Here is a 7,778-nt window from a genome sequence, read left to right on the forward strand (position 1 = left end):
CCGGTGGGGCCCGGCGGTCGGCAGGTGCAGCCGGGAGGAGCGCCCGCCTCTCCCGCCGCGGGCCCGCGGGCGCCGCTGGCGGGGTCCTGACGAGGCGATGCGGAGGTGCTGGCGTGGCCTGCTGGGAACCCGTTTCAGCTGTGCTTGCTGAATTTCTCGACTCAGGACGTGGCATCGTAGGGAAGGACAGTGGGCAGAAAGGGGTAGAGGCGTTGCTTCTTTTTGTTGAAAAAAATCTTATGTGCACACGAACTCTCTTTGGAAGATCAAGAGTGCGGGTTGCATCTTACCACCTTCTTGTTGACGTCCCGGGAAGCGGAGACAGAACCACAGGATAGCCGAATTTCCCCTGTCACAATTAGCCGGCGACAGGACTGTTTCCCGAGCCCTTCGGTGGCTTTTCCTAGGTTTCATAGCCGCGGGTACCGGCTCCGCACTGCTCTGTGTAAAGAAAAGACCGTGAGGCGTGAGTTTGGGGGTGTCTGAGGTTGTGAGTGCTTCTGGTGAAACCTGGTCGGGATGCAAGAGCGAGCCTTTGGGCGTTCTGTGTCCTTTGGCCCCTGGTTCCCTTCAGGGAGGATGCGATGGCACAGCGGGGAGGCAGAAGGACCCCTGTGGGTGGAAGAATCTGCCTTTCCTATGTAGGCTGAGCAAGAACCCTTTCCCTGTGCGTGTGTGCGTGTTGGTGAATGTGCGCGCGCGCTCGTGTGCGTGTGTGTCTGTCTGTCTGTTGAAGGCGGAGGGAGAGGTCCCCAGATGTGTGGGCTTGTGGAAGAGCTCACATCTGGTATCAGGGTGAACTCCGAGGTGCTAGGTTGGGAGGAAGCACAGAGCAAAACTATTTCGGAGAGGCAGTTGGGATAGGTCACCCAGTGGCTCCGCGGCTCAGGGTGTTTTACCCTTGGCTTCAGCTTCATTTATTATGTTCGCTTGTTTGTTTTTTGAGACAAGGTCTCACTGTGTAGTTCAGGCTGATCTTGAACTTACTATGTAAGTGTAGTGCAGGCTGATTCTCCAACTTGCAGGAATCCTCCCTGCCTCAGCCACCCAAGTTCTGGGACTTGGGGCATGTAGCACCTTGCCTCGTTATTCCTTTCAAGGTAAAAGTAAAACTTTATGGAATTACTGGGTTTAGTAAGTAGTGTAACTCAAGAAATTGTGTGCTATAGAGAAAACACAGCTATTCAGTTTCCTGAGCATTCCAGGACAGGATGAGACCTTTTACTTCAAGGTAGTGTCCAAGGCCATCGGCCAACTGATGTCTCTTTTTTTGAGTATATTTGGAGTAGGTCAGAGTTTGATTGTGAATCTCTTACACAATACCTAGGATCCTTTTTTTTTTTTTTTTTTTTTTCAGTACTGGGGATTGAACTCAGGACCCTGTGCTTGCCAGGCAAGCTCTTATTCTACTGAGCTGTCTCCCTGGCCCCCTAGGATCCTTTTTGAGGTCAGCAGATCTTAACTAAAAGCACTATTGTTTAATTTTTAAAATTAACTCCTTCTCTAGAGGCTTTCAAAGCACCTGAATAGAGGAGGTGAAACCTGGGAACCAGACTGGAGATGGGTGTGTGTGCTTTTAGAATTCACAGCAGTGATAGCAGTGTATCAGGCTTCAGTGTGAACACTAATCATTTCTATCTTAGAATTACAAAGTGACTGTCTTTTGAAGTCTGAAATACATTTTGGGAAGATTTTTTGCATTCCTTAATTTTTTGGACTTATAGATTAAATAACAGGCCTGGGCTGTATGATTTTAAAATCTTGTGATATCCAAATTATGTATGCAGAAATACCTTGAGAAAATATCTCCTTTCAGAATTTGATTTTATGTTGTTTTGTTTTTATTTTATGTATTTGGTACAGGGTCTCACTATACAGCTCGGACTCACTCAGACTCATAGTGATCCTCCTGTTTTCAGCCTCCCCAGCAGTGGGATTACAGGCATGTGCCACCACTCCCAGACTCAGTGTGCCTCAGGGGTGGAGCTTGTGTGGCACTTGGTCCTTGCGCTTGCCAAAGCAGGCACTTAATCCACTGAGCAATCTCGCTGGCCCTGTTTTTTGTTTTTTGAAATAGGGTTTCATTTTGTACTCCAGGCCAGTCTTCAACTTGCTATGTAGCCTAGGCTGGCCTTGAACTCTCAGCAATCTCCCTGCCTCAGCCTCCCAAGTGAGTGCTGGAATTACAGGTGTGCAAAGTGTGCATCACGGCCTGATGTTTAGCTGTGATTTTTAAGGTTTTGCTTGAGAGACTTGGAACTTAATGAAGTCTAAGCGGAAATTAAGTTCTTGTGTAGCTTTTCCAGAGGGGATCTGGAGTGGGTTAATCTTAAGAGGGGAAGAACAACCATTTGAAATCAGAGTAAATATAAGTAAACTTTCCAACTGGGAAAGTTGACAGATGCAGTGATTAGATATCTTTAGGAAGATGGCTCAGTAGAATAAGCTTTTCCCTGGCAAGCGCAAGGACCGGAGTTCAATCCCCGGTTCTGCCAAAAAAAAAAGAAGAAGATATCTTACTAACAAAAATAATCAAGGGGGAATGGAGGGTTTTTTTATTCTAATCAGTGGGCAGAGAGCAAAGGACTTGCTGAATGGATCTTTGTATTTCTCCGTGTTTGTTATATTACCCAGAACAAAGAATCCCTGTGATCATGAGGACAGCATGACCTTTCCTCCTCACCCCCATTCATCTGAAATGAATGACACAGTACCCACTGGGAAGCCCAATTAGGCTATCTCTAATCCGATCTCAGGTGTCTCTTTCTGTTCTCTCACCCACAGCTCTGTGAAGGGAATCCCCTCTTTAGCCAAATTATTTGCTGTCAAAACTTTGCCTGTCTTTAAAGGCATTGTCCTTTTCCCCAGGTACCATCCTTCCTCTGAAGTTCTGGGTCTTTGGTTAAACTACTGCAATGGTATTTGCTACCTGGCAAAAGATGTTGAGTTAAAAGACTGCAGTGTAGCTCTGTATTCTTCCCGAGAGTGACCCTGGGCAAGAGCATTAATCCTGTGGAGCTTCAGTTTCCTTCTCTATAAAACTGGTTAGTGTCTTTCTTGTTGCTAAGATAAAATGCCCAACTCTCACAAGTTAAAGGAGGGAAGGTTTATTCTAGCTTACAGTTTGTGGAGCTGGAGGGCTGTAAGGCCAGGCAGCATGGCAGAGGGGTGGATCAGAGGAGCAGGGAAGGACTCTCCACATCATGCTCCCAGCGACTCGCCTCCTCCCACCAAACTTCACTGCCAGCATCACTGTTGGCTACAAACATTTTTTAAAGATTTTTATTTTATTATTTATTTTCTGTATTTAGGGAAGGGTCTACAGGGTCTCACTGTGTAGATCAGACTCATAGTGAGCCTCCTGTTCACAGCCTCCCAAGTGCTGGGATTACAGGCATGTGCCACCACGCCCAGTCTCAATCGCCATCTCAGCATACCCCAGGGGCAGGGCTGGCAGGGCAGGCTGGGATCGAAGCCCTAGCCCCTGCATCTGTCTAAGCAGGCACTTTAATCTGCTGAGCTATTTGGCCCGCCCAAGACTTTTCTTTTAAAGAAAATAAAATAAAACAAAATTTCCTCACTAGAATAAGTGCTTGCCTGGCAAGCATAAGGGCCTGAGTTCAAACCCTGGTTCTGAAAAAAAAAAAAAAAAAATTCAAAACAGTAGGAGAGTACCAATGGTTAATACATGTGAATTGTTATCTTTAGTTACTCAGAGTTGGCATTTAATTGTCCAAACAATATTAGCACAAACCTTTCTTAATGAACTAAGAGAAATTAGTAGTGTAACTATCTTAACTATCTTATATACATATCATTGTACTTTTTTACTTTTCCCTTCCTTCATTCCCCCATCCCAGTTTCCCTTTCCTTTTGGATATCTGTTGTCCACTGTGGGTCTCTTTTAGCTTCTCACACTAAGGAGATAATATGATGTTTGCACATTTTTATCTGGTTTATTTCACTCATGAATATGGTCTCGAGTTGCATCTATTTACCTATAAAATTCTCCAGTTCATCCTTCTTTATGGCTGAGTAGTACTGCATTGTATAACAAGTCTACATCTTTTCTTATCCATTCCTTGGCTAATGGGCATTTGGGTTGTTGACAAGATCTAGCTGTTACAAATTGTACATTTAGCTATAAACTCATCAGTGGACTGATCTGTGGTGAGTTTCACATCCCCCAAAGTCCCACCTTGACCACACAAGGTTTTAGGGGGCATTTAGATAGAAACCCTAACTGCTAACAACTACACTGCTTTCTAGTAGTGTAGAAAAAACAAGAATGTTTTTTTCTTTTTTGAATTTTTAGGGAAAGGTCTGTAGGGTGTTCACAGTCTCACTACTAGATCAGACTCCTAGTGATCCTCCTGTTTACAGCCTCCCAAGCGCTGGGATTACAGGTGCATGTCACCATGTCCAGTCTCAGTTGCCATCTCAACGCGGCCCCGCCCCTGAGGCCAGCATGGCAAGCCTGGGGATCAAGCCCCTGGCCCCTATGCCTGCTTGCAGGCGCCTTAATCCACTGAGCTGTTTGGCTGGCCCAAGATAAGAATGTTTTGAATTAAAATACCAGTTTGTAGGCCCCTTGAGAGATAAAAACTATATGACTTTCCAATATGGCCAGGACTCTTGTCATAGACCTCTTTAATGATTAAATCTTTAGGCTGAAAAATGGGTTTGAAGAGGGGTTTAGCAGTGGGTGGTTCTCAGAATTGAATTTGGACTTGGTTTCTGGTGAGAGGTGATGGTGGCTAGCCAGGTTTTTCTTTGCCTGGCCCATGCCTCTTAGTCTTAACCTGAATGGTTTGTCAACAAAGCTTTAAAACAATAAAAGCAGACAAAGCAAAACCTCTGACTGGTGCAAATGTGCTGTTGGGAGATTTGAGAGAAGCTATAAAATTTTATTTATCTCCTTATCCCTTCCTTAAGTCAGAAGAATTCAACTTCAGTTCTTCAGCATAAAATAGGAGCTCCAGGCACTGTATACAGCAGAGAGATCAAGAGCACTAACCCATTCACAAAGCAGACCATGTGCTGTGCAGTGGTGTGCAGATGTTAGTTACGTCCTTGTCCCATTCATAGTTGATAAGGGAAGATTAGATTTTAAAAAATTATAGTGCAGTGAGAAGTGCTTAAAGACAATGTTGCAAGGAGTCGGTCTTTGGTGGGGGGGTCTTTCCTGACAGGCTCATGCTGTGTAGTTCAGGCTGGCCTTGAACTCAGTGATCCTGCTTTTTACCTTCTGAGTGCTGGGATTACAAATGTGCACCACTATGTCCAACCTTAAATTTAAAAAATGAAAATAGGGCAGGGGAGATAGCTTAGCAGTATAAACTCCTGCTTGGCAAGTATAAGGTCATGCGTTTGATCCCTGGTACCAAAAAAAAAAAAAAAGAATAAGAGAAAGTTACTTATTTGCCTAGTTAATAAAAAGCCATCGTTCATTTGAAAAGAGTGAATATTATGGTAAGTTATCTCCATAAATCTGGTAGAGACCTATTTTATTTTACAGAAAAATAGAGACACACACAAACACACACACAAAAAAAATAGCTCCCTGATTTTTGTATAATACTCAACTACTGTCACAGAATTTTACCCTCACAGATTTCCTTTAGTATAGGGATAGTTTTTTTCATTCTACTGTTGTAGGCAGCTGAATTAGATAGAAATATTATAGGGAGTCAGACAGGACCAGACCTTCAAGGAGACAAAATGGAAGACAAGGTGACTTTGCAACTTGGAAGAGAGACATTCCCATGTGGGCCAGACCTCAAGACCAAGACAAAAGAGGAAACACAGCTGCATACTTCCCTAGGGATGGGCATCAGGGATTGATATTCTAAATAGGTATCAGTCCCCTTGAAAGAACCCAAATGAGTCATTAGCCCAACCCCCAACAGGAAAAGAACCTGTCCCGAATTCATGCCCGCTTGCTACATGGCTTGCTTCCCCATTTGGTACTAGATTTAATCAATTTTACCTGAGCAATGGTGCTTGTAATCTCATTGGTTGACCATAGTTTTAACCCACCTCATGCCCACCTAAGCGAGTCCCCATGTCTTCTCCACCACTTTAGCCCCGCCTCACTGCATGGTTTCCCTCTATAAAAGTCACTGGAAGAGACAGCTTCCCAGGGACCACCTGCTCAGGCCCCCTCTCCTGTCCCTTTTTCGGACAGGAGCTTTCTTTCCCCCAATATATCTATTCTGCTCATAACCTCCATTTGTTCCTAAAATTCATTCTTTGGTTTTAGAGAACACGAACTTGTCCAAGGTGCCATTCAGGTTGAGAGATCATTTTTCCTCTATATCATTTGAAGGTCATCCACCCCAGATCAGTTTTTCTCCCTGTGTCATTTGGAGGTTCCCTGCATCACTAGGGTATGTAGACACTAACTTCCCATCAGAAGTCAGACCAGACTCCACGAAGTACCTGTCATGTTTATGTAGTCTCCTTGACGCCAAAGGAAGCAGCAGGCAGTGGGATATCAAGGCTAGATTCTTGATGCCACTCCGGCCAGCCCCATTACATATGTCCTGGCTGGTCAGGCCTGTGTCCCTGCTCCTCAGAGCACAGCAGGCTGTGGAGTTACAGCTCCATCTTCCCTCCTTCCCTCCTGGCCTATGAGTGGGTGGAGGGCCCAGCTGTTAGGGTGTGGTCTGTGGAACTGTCGGTCTTAGGAAGCGAGTCACCACTTGACAGGTCCCCAGGGAGGTTCTCAGGATAAGAATAATTATTGCCGCAGGTAAACACGTTTATGGAGAAAAATGCCATTTTTATAGGGTCATAGTGGATTGAACATCCATGTCTGGTGTGTTACAAAATTCTGAGGATATAGTACTGCCCAACTGCACTGGAGCTTGATACAGGAGCTATGGGGTGGAAAAGGTGGGAAGAGGAGAGAGATGTGGCGAACCTTTGATTTGGCTTTCACAGTCACATCACCTTATGAGTCATGACCTCAGAATGTCAACTGTGGCTTCGTTTCCTTACCTGTAAAAAAGCCAGAGTCTACCTCAGAGCATCTGAGAAGTAAGTGAAACAGTGAGAGAGACATCATGGAGCTGTATGTCTGGCACCCACTTGGTGTGCGGTCAGTAGTTCCACCCAAGTTCCTGCTGCAGCAGCAGTGACTGCAGGCTGTGTGTTGGCACTTTTCTGTGTGAGTACGCGTCCGAGTGGCTGTGGTTGCTCTCCTCAGGCTGGAGAGGCTTTCCAGAGCTGTCCTTATTGCTGTTGAAAGAAGCTTCCTAATTAAAACCATTGGCCCTGCTGGGTCTCCAGCTTGCTGACCCACTTTGCAGACCCCAGAACTTACCTTCCTCCATACTCTGTGAGCTAGTTCTTCCTAATCATCTTATATTATGTTTCAAAAAAAAAAAACCTCCCGGGCAAGGCAAAAAACCAACCAATTAAATCCTGGGCATTTTGTGACCTAGACTTTAAAAGCAGAGACTCATAGCCTTGTGATTACTCAGTTCTAGCTTGAGGCCAAAATAACCAGCGTTTCTCATTGTTTAGCCTTTTATATAATCCAGTCAGGTCTCTTCAGCTCATGCCTTCTAAGTCCGTGAACGTGGGTTACAGAAAAGTTCTAAGGAACTATTACATCTGGGTCAGCCCTTGGGGTCTCACAGGGGAGTCAAGACAAAAGCAAGAAAATACTATTGTGATTCCCATAAATATAATCTTTGCTTGATCTCAGGCCAAGAGCTAGTACTCAGACTTGTTGTTTTTTTTTTTTATCAGAAGAATTTTATTTGATATTT

The sequence above is a fragment of the Octodon degus genome, unplaced genomic scaffold (assembly GCF_000260255.1).
Source record: "Octodon degus isolate 3935 unplaced genomic scaffold, OctDeg1.0 scaffold00075, whole genome shotgun sequence".
NCBI classification, from domain to species: Eukaryota; Metazoa; Chordata; class Mammalia; order Rodentia; family Octodontidae; genus Octodon; species Octodon degus.